Source organism: Hippoglossus hippoglossus, chromosome 4 (genome assembly GCF_009819705.1).
Source record: "Hippoglossus hippoglossus isolate fHipHip1 chromosome 4, fHipHip1.pri, whole genome shotgun sequence".
Classification (NCBI taxonomy): domain Eukaryota; kingdom Metazoa; phylum Chordata; class Actinopteri; order Pleuronectiformes; family Pleuronectidae; genus Hippoglossus; species Hippoglossus hippoglossus.
In genome coordinates this window covers 8,258,204-8,271,205 of record NC_047154.1, presented here as the reverse complement: position 1 = coordinate 8,271,205, position 13,002 = coordinate 8,258,204, and positions in this window count along the sequence as shown.

The window sequence follows — 13,002 nt, the reverse complement described above, 5'->3', positions numbered from 1 at the left end:
ATGACTCGAGGGCCATGTTGTGGCTAAAAATAAACAGCTCGGCCCTGTCTTCGTGGAAGCTGTGTGACATGTGACACAAGTAGATGCGTATTTAAGAGAGCATCTTTAACCCCAGTCCTCTGTTTTCTTTGTAATTCTCTCCTGCCACCTGGACCTGTAACCGAACCCCTCCATTTCCCCTATTCATCCCTCCGTCGATCCCCCTCCCAAATCCGTCCAGCTCTCTCTGCTCGCTCTTCCCCTCACTCCCCCCCCCTTTCTTTCCTCTTCTGGGAGTTCAGGCATTTGGAGCGGCTCACTCTGACACAGCTGGAGCTGTCCCAAGCCAAACGAAAAGACGCACACATGCACTCAGCAAACACACACACACACACACACACACACACAGTGGACGGACTTGTATATACATCAGGCAGTACACACGCAGACTCTGATGTAAACAAACTGGCACGCAAAAAAGTAGAGAAAAAATATACACGCACTCAGACGGACACATGGTGACTTTTTCAGACAAACAGTGGATTGCTTGAACACAGTGTTCCCAGACACAGCCCCCAGGCATGCAGATTGTACACTCATGGTGTTGTAGGTTTCCTCTTGTGTCATCCACTTACTAAGCGTTTACAAATCGACCCACACAGACTTGGCAACATCTGTGACAAATAACGCAAAGACAGGCAAGTAAATATCTGGTGGTCACATCTGAGCAACAGAGTTTGGCGGTCGTTGGGACTCTGTATGTTTCACGGCGAAGGATGAAAGTGCAAATCTTGATTGTGGTTCATTGGGACTAATCATCATTATCTATGCTGTGTTGGAAGATTTATCTGCAGTGTATGTGTTTGTGAGGCCTGAGTGCATCGTCAGTCACCCGTACTATCACAGGAGATCAGATCTGCTGCATTTCCACATGCATCTGTGTTTGTGCAAACACACACACACACACACACACACACACACACACACACACACACACACACACACACACACACACACACACACACACACACAGTTAAACACTGAGCGCCTGCTTCTTCTCTCTCACAGTTCCCGCTCTCTCTCTCTCTCCGCCCGCGCTATACCTCCACAGACATTTCTTTTTTCTTTCGACTCGCTGCCCTCCTCCCCTTTATTTTCTCTTTCTTTACCTCTGCTGCTTTTCCTCCTTCCTTCTCTTCTTCCCTCTGTCTTTTTCTTTCTTTCTTTCTCTCCCTCTCTCTCTCTCTCTCTCTGTCTTAGCCCCCTCCTCCCTTCTTTTCTCTCCCCCTTTTCTGTGGTTGGCAGTCTCCCTGGGACTGTGCACATTCCTGGCTGGAAAATCTGAAGCTTTGTCCAAACACCAGCTTCCAAGATCTGCCCAGAGAAATCCCACATGGCTGTTTCTACACTGCAGACCTCCCCCTTTGACTCCCCCCCTCCTCTCCCCCCTCTCAACTCCTCCGCACAAAATGCCCCTCTCCCCCATCAACTCCCCTTCCGACCTCCTCGCTCCATCCTTGTGTGGTTTGCTTCTATACACTCCGGTATTTTTTATCAACTTCAAAACCATACATTCATCTTTCTGTGTGCTACAACATTTACCCTGCACTGACCTCGTATTGGAGTTAAATCTCCACAGCACACTGAACAGACAAACATTCCTTTACCCCCTCAACTGCCAGGGCTCCACCAGGCCGCCTGAAGAAAAACAGACAGTTCTTGCCTATACACTTTATCTACACTCCCCTGTGTGTGTGTGCGTGTGCGTGCGTGTGCGTGTGAGGCCTGTTCCATATCTCAAATCCATTAGTCTATAGGAGACGGAGCCTCAGACACCACTGCTCTGATGTATGATGCTTCACGACCACCCTGTGGGAATATGACCTACACACACACATACACACACAAACACACACACACAATGCGGCGATGCCTGTGAACACAAGAGTTATCAACACAATTACACATGCAGAGACTCAGAATACTCAACATGAGGCACTCTTTGTGGAAAGTGTAGAGCCTCCCATCAGTTACAAGTTAAAGCTTATATATACATTTGCCTTGAATGTGTATATCACCTTCCAATAATTTAATTAAAGCTGACAAATGCTACACAATGAATGGCACAAAGTGTGACTTAATGCAGAGATATAACTGTTTGAAGACACAAAAGCTGGTTGCATATTTAATGGCGTTTGCACATCTGCAAATGAGAAACATCAGAAAACACAGGAACCCTAAATTAGACCGTTATTGCCTCAGAGTAGAATGCACATGCAGGTTTGAATCTTGACCTGAGTCTCGCTGCGGCAGCTCTTCCTTGCACAGTCTAACCAATGTGCAGACTACTGTACACCAGTAAGATCCTGAACAGGTAGTCTGAACACTGGGATGACGGAGCAGGACCATTCCTCACATTTTCCACCTCTGGTTGTTTGCTAGCAGTCCTGCCAGTGGCGGCGGCCGAGCCAGCGAAAGGTTTCCTCTGCCATTCTCTTCTCCCTTATCCTGTGTCAGCGCTGGGTCGCAGGGCGAGGGGTCTCACACGTGCATCAGACGTCCACTCCAACCGGCGTCCCTCCTTTTGGAGACGTTCTTGGGCCTCGAGTCGGCCGTCCGCAGGGCTGTGTCGCGGCGTAGTATCCAGTCTTGACGTGGCACACTCACTCATTCAGCTAGGGATCTGCCTGTTCACTTGGGGAAGGCATCAGGAAATAAGGGGAGTGAGAGAAGGAAAGAGATTTAGGGAGGAACTTAGCAGCCATATATGGGTTGATGGGACCCTTGGGAATCAACTTTGGAGTGGTCTGCAGTTTCTCCCCACTTCTCCTGCACACTCTCTCCCGCTCTCCATGTTCCTCAACCCTTCCTCATCTGCTCGAGCAAAAATCACCTCCCTCTGTCCACCTCCATCCCTCCTCTTCCTCTCTTCCTCATCTCAACTTTCTATTTCTACCCCATCAGAGCACCCTGTACTCTCTCCAGTCTCCTCCCCCTCCGTCTAAAGCGATCCCAGATGTTGCTCTATGGGCGCCAATCGCGTTCTGTCATTTTTTTTTCATCCTCTGTTACAGGAAGTGGGCCCCTTCAGGAAAAAAAGGGAAGAGGAACGGAGGACGAGAGTCGTAGGGTTCAGGGGAGCACAGGGAGAGGGAAATGTACTACCAGCGGCACGCTCACATCTAGTACCACATGTGTGCACGTGCTCTAACGCAGGCGCACAACCCGGGCAGCATCCAGGGCTTTAGGGATGCCCCCTTCAGCGGGCACAGTTTTCGTTTTCCGGAAAAACTCCTCTCTTTTTCATCTCTTCCTTCTCTTTTCCTCACCCATGGCCTTTCCTATAACCAACCGTTTGGAAGCCCCCTTCTCAGAGGTTAGAGCGAGGGAGCAGGCCAGGGAAGAGAGATGGGGGGGGGGGGAAGGGCTTCACTTTAGCAGAAATGTTGTGTTAGAGCTTGAGTCTGAGTAATGACTTTCACATGTGGGCCCGGACTCTCTCCCTCCTTTTTTTTCTTTCATACTCCTTCTCTCCTTCCCTCCCGCCCTGGTTCATTTCTCTGCACCCTGCCTCCATACTGTCTGGTTCTCCTCACTCCGGCCGCTCCACTCCTCCAACTGTTCTCAGTCATTCATAAGTCCCCGTGGAGATGACAGACTATAGACTTACAGTATCTCTGTCCCCTTCTCTATCTCTCTCTCTCTTTCATTGTCTTTCTGTCACTGGTTATTGGGTTGATAGCATTAATCGGTCTGCAGGCATCATCTGAACTCGGATGCTCTGCTCGCTCTGTGCTCCACATCTCCTGTTCGCCTCTCCGTCCCACACCCCTCGTTCCTCTTTAGATGCAGGCTAAAAAAAAAAGTACTACCAGACATACAACTATTTCAGCTAAAGCCCCCTAGTGAACTGTCTTCAGTCTCTGTTGCGTTTTTTTTTTGCTATCAACACCTGTGTTACCTCTCTGTGATGTCATATTTTACTCTGCATTCCTCTGTCAAACTTTATCTTTCTCTATTCTGTCTCTCCCAGGAGAAGGAGAAGACGTGTCTGCTTCCTCTGGACAAATCACAGCTCAGAGATGTGGAGAGGGGCTTCATGTCCAGCAAATTTCTCTTTGCGCAGAGTTAAGGTTTGTGTGTGTGTACGTGCGCGAGACAGAAAAGGGAGTAGTGCTCTTGTCACCTGCTCGCAGTGATATTTTACAAGGGTGGACACTTTGGAGGAGGAGAGGAAGGAGATTTTGCACTTCCCTTGACCTCTCCCATTCAACTTCGCCACCAGGACTGAGAGGATATCCAGTTGGTACTGAAGTGGGTGTAGTGGGGTTTTTTTTTGTGTTCAGAGTATATGCCAGGCCAATAAAGGCAAGCCAGGGTTTGAGTTAGCTGGTTGTGTGTGAAGCAGATTGAGTAAGACAGAGAGACAAAGAGAGAGCATGAGTGAAAGCTAGAAAGAGAGAGAGAGAGTGTCTAGGTGCTGGAGCAGACCCAGAGCCTGGCTGATTGTACCAGAGCATGTGGGCTTTGTTTATAATTCTGTGCAACGCTGCATTCAGATGCACAAACTGGCTTTGTGTGTGCATGTGCGTGAGTGTACGTGTGTGTGTGTGTGTGTGTGTGTGCTTTCACCAATGTGTGTGTGTGTGTTGACCACAGCATACCGTCGGCAGGCTCATTAAGCAGCTAATCAAAGCCAGAGAGTTTGGATCAGAGATGAGGCTGCTCTTGTTTGGAAAGAATTGCTCGACTCACCACAAGAAGGAGGGAGAAAGAAGGACTGGAAGGGTAGAGGGGGGGGGGGAGAAAGAAAGCGGGAGAAAGAGAGAGAGAGAGAGAGAGAGAGAGTATCAGAGCCATCGGCCAGGAATGTGTCAAAGTCTGTCCTATGGCGCCCCCCCACCCCCAACCCCAACCCACCCCCCTTCCCTGCATGCTCACTCTCTGTTTCTCTTTCTGTATTTATGTGCGTGCGTGTGTGTGTGTGTGTGTGTGTGTGTGTGTGTGTGTGAGTGTGTGTGTGTGTGTGTGTGTGGGGCAGACATTGCAGTGGTTTTTGTCCCTGTCTGACAGTAATCAAAAACCTCAGGAAATTCAAATCTAAAGCAGTCAGGCCTCTGCAGAAATTCCTCAATATGAGTGAAAAATAAAAACTCACATGGGCCGTGAGATGGTGAGAGGATGACAAAAGGGCACCAGAGAAAAAACATGTTGATTTTTAGTTAATAATCATCAACGAGAACCATTTGAATGTGTGCTCACGAATGTTGGTGTCCTGTTCTTGGTGTAATAGCACTCCAGTATTGTCATCTTTGGCCTGGCTCCCTTTCTGTTGGCCACCACGCCCTGACTTATTAGCCTCACCCATTCTAGCCCGGCCGTAATCTCACAAACTGAGTTTGAGCCGGTTTCTTGATCTTTCTGCAGAGCTTTCTGCTGTTGCTGTCCGTCTGTTTTCTCTCTTCTTTTCTCTCTCCCTCTCTCTCACACACACACACACACACAAAGGTTTCACATTTTTTAGGTTAATTGCTATGTGTTCTGAATGTGAGAAGGCAACAACAAAAGGAGGAAAGAAACAACGGAGTGATTAAAGAAAAATGTTTAACAGATGGGCCACAGCCTGCTCCAGATCCCTCGTTTGGTCTCTCACTCTGCTCCACCGCCGAAAGCACACGCAGAGATGGTGTGAGGGGGAAAGTGAGATAAAAGATAGAAAGAACAAAAGAAGCTGGGGAAACAGTGAGAGAGTAGACGAGGGGATTAGTCGCAGAGACGGAGGGCATTTCAATCATAAAAGTTTAAATACTTTTATTTTGTAGGTGAGCATGTGTGTGTCTGTGTTTGAAAAGTGCTTTTTAGAATCTTCATGTCCGTAAATTTTGTTTTCGTCAGCATTTCTTTTTATGTTTTAGCAGGACTATGCAAAAACTATCGGACGGATTACCATGAAACTTGGTGGAAGGACATTTAGGTGTGAATCCAAATCAAGAGGTGGATCCAAGTGAATTTGTTTTTCACTTGAAAAGATTCAGACATCAATAACTGAGTGTAATTTCATGCAGATCCTGTTAACCTGTCACTACCACCCATGTAATTAATGTAGCCTTTGCTATGAGGCTTGTTTTAATTTGAGACTGTTGAGCCTTGGCAGAGGTATGAGCTCGACTGAGTGCAATTCTTTACATTATTTGGGATCATAAATGATACCATACTGATTGAAAGTAACATACTAGATTTAGTGGAGACTGACCAAACCACCAAGGAGCTGCTTTCAGTTACAAACACCTAACAGACCCACTGGATTTTACTAAAAGCCCAATGATCCGTTTCAACCTTGTGGAGTGCACCACTTGAATACTTCTACATAAAGTACTTCTATAAGACCAGGTTGTGACAATTTGATTCCCCGGGAATAATTCATGGATCTTTATGAAAAAAAAAACATCTATAGGGAAGTGATATCTATGAGTGTGGGAAATTTGGTGCAGCTTGATTGAATTTTAGGGGACTGTTGGGCCTCAGCAGTGGTATGAACTTTACTGAGTGCCGTCGTAGTTTTTAGGATATTTACACTCATCTACTGTGTTGTTCACATTGTCAATTTAATGATAAGCAATGTTTTCACATGTTACGAATCAAGACAATCTTGTTCCATTACAAAGCGGATCAAGAGCTGCGTTCACTAGTCGTGTTGCGAAATTAAAACATGAATCCTGAAATCATCCATATGTTGCTGCTACATTTCTTTGCTCTGATATCCTCTTTTCAATACACCACACACTAACTCATAATAGGCAATTGGCATGACTGTGAAAAAAAACGACAGCTCTAAAGTGACAATTAAATGAAATGATGCATCCTGTGGCAGAGTCTGCGTGCTCCGTGTTTGGTACGACGAGGGACCGTGTTCCTCTCCTACCACAAGATGTGCAGCAAGATGTGTTTCGAGAAAGAGGAGCAGCTGAAAATGACTGAAAACACTGTCGGTCGGCTGAAATGATCACATGATCACCCAAGCCACGTCACTGACACTGAGTTAATAAGAGAAACCAATAATAGCATCACTAAAAGGTCAAACGGCCATATATGATCAGCATATGTTTTTACCCCTGTCTGTTGGTTTTTTGTTGGTTTGTGTGCAATAATTACACCAAAGCAGAACGGATTTCCACGAAACACGGTGGAAGGATGTGGTATGGGACAGGGAAGAACTGGTTTTGAGAAGTTTTGAAAAATTTGGTGCAGCTTCAGATCGAAGGGCAGATAAAGGAATCTTTTTTATTAATTAATTTGAACATTTAAAAAAAAATTTACTTTGACATTTTTCCCCATCGTCACTGGAAATAAATTCATGGGTCTTGATGGGTACGTCGAGGCAGCTGATATCTCTGGGTGTGTGAAATTGGGTGCAGCTTGATGAATTTAGGGCGACTGTTGGGCCTCGGAGGTATGTGCTCCACTGAGAGGCATTCTAGTTCAGTGCTGTGTATGTTAGGGTTACAACTGGAGAATGATTATAGTACGTGCTGTTTGTTCCCCACAACTTGGTGAATTTATTAAAGGTCTGTGAGGAGGTTATGTGTTTATTACTCTGTGCTGTGGAAAGACTTTTATTCCTGGCGAGGAAGTGTAGTTTTTTGGAGGCGTCTGACAATACTGCCATGAATTGCAGGAACGCGTACAAGGACTACAAATGTCTGGAGTAAGCCTGTAACTCTCCGGATGAGTTGGACAGCTGTGAGGCTTCTCTGCTGCGGGCCGGAGGATTCTCCCCTGAGAGAGTCCCCACAAGTCCTCTGACCCCGAATTAAACCTAATTAAATCCAACCCTGACCCCAGCTGTTTGGAGCGGCACCTGTCTGCACCTTATCGTTGTGTCATTGCACCTTTTCTGGGGGACTTTAACCTTAAAGTCTGGCCACAACCCTTCACCCCCCCCCCCCCCTTCTCTCTCCATGTTCCCCCTTTCTTTTTCCCCTGCCAAAGTGAAAAAGCAAGTCCCCCACCCCTTCCATCTCGCTCTGTCGTTGGCTCTTCAGCGCAGCATTCTTGGCCCATGATGTCACTACAATATGTGTGTGTGTGTGTGTGTGTGTACGTGTGTGTGTGTTCTAGTCTGTTTCTAATCAGCAGTTCCCCGTCACCCACTCCTCCTTTTCTTTCTTCTACCCACTCCTCCTTACCTCCCTCCTTTGTATTCCCTCTATTCTGCTCTCTGTGTTCCTATCAAAGTGGCTCTACACTTCAACAATAGTACAGAACAGATGACGACTTATAATACACGTCACTTCACACATCTGTATTAGCATGAAATGACCAGCATTGCTACCTCTCACTACTCAAATTTTTCTGTTATCCAGGCGGGTAGAGCGGGTCGTCCACTAACCATAAGGTCGTTGGTTTGATCCCCGGCTCCTCCAGTCTGTATTCTGAAGTGTCCTTTGGCAAGATACTGAACTCTGACGGCAGTGTGTGAATGATGTGTGATAGAAAATGCACAGCATAATGTATGTATGTATGAGTTTGTGGCTTGAAGCACTTTGAGTGGTGGATAAGACTAGAAAAGCACTTTGTAAATAAAGTCCCTTTATCATTTGCCCCAGTTCCAGCATCAGGTCATCAGCCAAAGACCGTAATGCATCTCATGACCAACGGCGTAAACTATTCACCACAATCTGAACTGTTAAATCATCCTCACTTTCTTTGAACTGTCTGCAAACCTGCTGTTCCTCCATCTGTATTACTGTTTAGCATTAATCTTCACCATAAGAATCTATATTCCACCGTACCATTATTCTTCATTTGAGGATTTTCCACTGAAAAAAAAGGAACCAAAGGGTAAAAAATAGGATTTCTAACGCCCCTTTAAGAATTTGCAGTCATAATCCCAATTCAGAGTAAAATATCACTTTACAAAAGCCCAACGTCTTGACTTGTCACAGCTGTTTATGATCCCTCTCTCTCCGTAGGTGAGGGAGTTCATTAGCTCCTGGACCAGCTCTGCGCTCTGGGGGAAAGCTCAGTACTGATGCATGAGTCACCAGAGCAACAGCAGCAGCAGCAGCACTGGGAGGAAGTGGTTTGCAAAACACACGCTGCCCTGAGGGAGGCGCTCTCCACCACTGAAGAGATCTCCACCTCTACCTGCACCTCTCCTCCTGGACACAGCCCTCCAGGTGCAAAGATCACAGTGATGCACAGATGCATGCAGGGAACTGAAGCGTGCTTCCCATGGCTGTCACTTATGGTTCTCGTCTCCACTCAGCTCCACCTGTTCCTCGAGTGCCCGCTCCCACTGGAACCACACATTTATGCCCTGAAATCTGACCCCTTACGTTGAGATGACCTCCAGCACATACACACACTGGCATTTATGCACTCACACACTCGCATGCACACACAATCAAAGGTTTTACACCATAGAGGCAGAGGGAATTGTTATTTGAGCTGGGTGGGGGTCTGCTGGAAAATGTGTTTCTCATATTCTCTTTCCCATCAGCCTCAGTAGACAGGAGTTCTCTCTGTGCAGCTTTCTGCTGGAGCCAGAGACAACAGGCCGAGCGCTCTGTCAAGTTTTCGTCTGTCTCTCTGTCCTTCACCTCCCCCCCTACTCCCTCCTTCTCCTAGTATGCATTTTGTTTTATTGCCTCCCTCAGTTTCCTTCATGCAATAACTGTTATTTTTCCTTTTCTCCCCCCGACTTCTTTTTCTTGTCCATTTCTTCACTTCTCCCCTTTCACTGGTTCCTCCCCTGCTTTTGGCCTGTCTCTCCTTTTTCTCTCTGCCTCATTTCCTCTGTGCTCTCCAACGGTTCTTTAGGTTCTTTCCCGCGTACACTCTCCTTTTTTCCTTTCCTGACTATCTCCATCCAACCTTATGCCCCTTTTCTTTTAACCCCCTCCCATACTGTATATATAAGGTGCATGATCGTACTTTTATAGGAATATTTCTCGTCTTCATATTTATCCCTTTATCACTTCAACGTTTGTTGAAAACAAATACAGACCACAACATGTGTTACAATCAGAATATCAAGTAGTAATCATGGTAAACCCAAAACGTGAAGAAATTAAATGTAGAAAAAAATACACACATATATAAACATTCATTTAAATTTGTGAACAGGGTTCAGCTGTGAATCTGTGTTAAAACTTTCTGTTCAGTTTTTTTTTTTTCTTCGTTGCACACTGTTGTACATCTCTTTAGTCTTGTGTGTTTTTTCCTCTCACTGTTTCACTGCTTTCCTGTCTGTTTATTAACATACTACCAACCCCGTGTAACACATCATGTCATAGAGCCTCTGTTCTGGGGTCAGGCTGCAGTCACAGAGACAGGTCTGTGTTTTAAATATAGTTTAGGGATACAATTAGCATAGAAAGCTAATTTGAAGCTTAAGTCCTGATCTTAGTTTGAACCTGGAGGAGACCTTACTGCTAGATTCATAAATTGTAATGATGATGAATGAAGAATCTGTAATAGTTTGTAAAAACATGCAAAGGAAAAGTGGATTATCTTTCCCCCTTGTGAGGGACAATATTAGATGGTGGTATCTGGTCATTTTTAGGGATGTAAACCATACAGTTATATTATTAACCTGACATTTTCTAAAGGAGACAACCCCTAGCCCTCCCAAACGTTTTTTTTTTAACAGTTATTTCTACATAAGGACCCCATCACATATGGCATATCCATGGCATGTCATTATATAATTGGCCTTGAGGGAATTTGATACAAATGTTCAGTTGGACTCAACGATTTACTGATTAGATTTTGGCGTTCAAAGGTCAACCTTGAGCTGCTAGTGTTAAAGGAATAGTTCACCGAAAAATAAAAATTCACTCATTATCTACTCACCACTATGCAGATGTAGGGTGGGTGAGGTGTTTGGGTCCACAATACACTTTTGGAGTTTCAGGGATAAACAGTGTTGCAGCCAAATCCAATACAATCAAAGATTGAAAAATGTATCACTAGTTACTTCGATTGTATTACATTCGACCGCAACGCTGTTTAGAGTAGATAATTAGTGAATTAAAATTTTTCGGTGAACTATCCCTTTAATGCAACGTCGAACCATACTGTATTCCCCACAGCGAGACCTGCACCAGTAAAGACCAAACCTGGTGCACCAAAAACTGCTGCAAAGACAGAAGCAGGAATACAGCTCTGAGAATCCAGGGAATGATTACCTCCGCCAGGAGGCTATGTTTTTGTCTGCGTTTGATTGTTTGTGTGTCTGTCTGTGGATTATGCAAAAACGACTAAACATATTTCCACGAAACTTGGTTGAAGGCTGTGTTATGGGTCGGGGAAGAACCCATCAAATTTTGCTGCAGATCTGGTTCGGGGGAGGGGGGGGATCCAGCATTAAAAAAAAAAAAAAGACATGTTTAGTGGACTGATATTTATGAGTGTGTACAATTTGGTGCAGATCCTAATAAAAATGTTGTGAATATAAATGTGGTTTTATAATGGGCCTGTTGGGTGGAGGTATGCGCTCTACTGAGTGACATCAAAGTTTCCTATTTTCAAGCATTTTTTGATTTGAAATGATTGGTCACTCTGATGTCGTTGTTCTTTTCAACAGTGGTATTGAATTAATTATTCACAAACTTAACAGAGATTGTTTCTACGATTTAACTTAACTGTATTAACTCTGTCGTTTTTTTATTACATGTTCTTATAACTGTAATTAAAGACTTCACAAATTAAATGTTGGCGTGACTTGACATTTATATTTATCCTTTTTCCTTCATTTGAATTGAAACAGAAAATTAAACTGGAATACCTCTCAAGGCCACTAGATGGCAGTCCAAGACATGCGGTGTCACACTTTTACTTGACGCCATGGGGCCATTCAGTGAGTAACTGAAGAGTCCAGGCCTCACAGGTTACCCGTACCGGATTTTTGTTTAAAAAATAAGTAATGTTTAGGGGACTGATATTTATGAGTGTGTGCAATTTGGTGCAAATTCCCCCCAAAATCTGTATCTAGTGAATTTAATTGGGACTGTTCAATCAGGGGACTGTTGGGTTTTGAGGGAGGTATGAACTCTACTGTGTGATATTATAGTTTCCTATTTGTTATCACCTTTACATTGTCATTTGGCCTGATTCATTTGTAAAGATATTTAATTTCATTGATTTATCTGTGACACTCACAGCTGGTTCTCACCAAAACCTCCCAGTCCAACTAGGTTTGCTTCAGGACACAGAATCCTGTATGTTTCGAGCTCTTATTACATTACAGACAGCACACGCACATGAATGAAGCTACACTCCCTCACATTCAGGGTGAGGGAAACCCTTTACTCCTATATATACATGAAGAACAGCAAGGGCACTGTCTTTACACACTGAGGAAATGTTGTGTACATTTCTGAGCTTACACATGAAGACGTGTTGACTTAGAGAGAGGGGGGGTCTGGCTACATACATTATCCCCCCAAGTCTGACAAGAGTTAACCACTGAGTGTATAGCTCCAGTCCAAAATATCCAACTGCGTAGGAAAACTAGAATTATCGCACTGCGGTTGTATGCCTCCGCCAACCAGTGCAGTTTCTGTATATATATTTCTAAATCCCCCCCCCCCCCAGATTCACATAAAGGTCACTGTAACCTTTATCTTTGGGAACTGAAACACTTTGTCAGAAATTCCCTCAAGCAGTCTTCAGATATCACATTCAAGAGGCCAAAACCCTTTGACCCCTGAAATCGAATCAATTTATCAATGATTCCAAGTGAACTGTACCAGATATAACGAAACCCCCCACACGGCAGTCTTCATATGTCCAATTAATGGTAACATGAAGGTCACTGGGACCTTGACCTTTGACTTCCAGGCACCAAAATCTAATCAGTTCATCTTTGAGTTCAAGTGAAAGTTTGTACAAAGTGCGAAGATATTCCCTCAAGTTGATCTTAAGATATCATGTTTGAGAAAAGCATAAATATACCTTGTGACGCCACTGTGACCTTGACCTTTGACCTTATGCTACTGAGATGAAATCCAAGCTCAA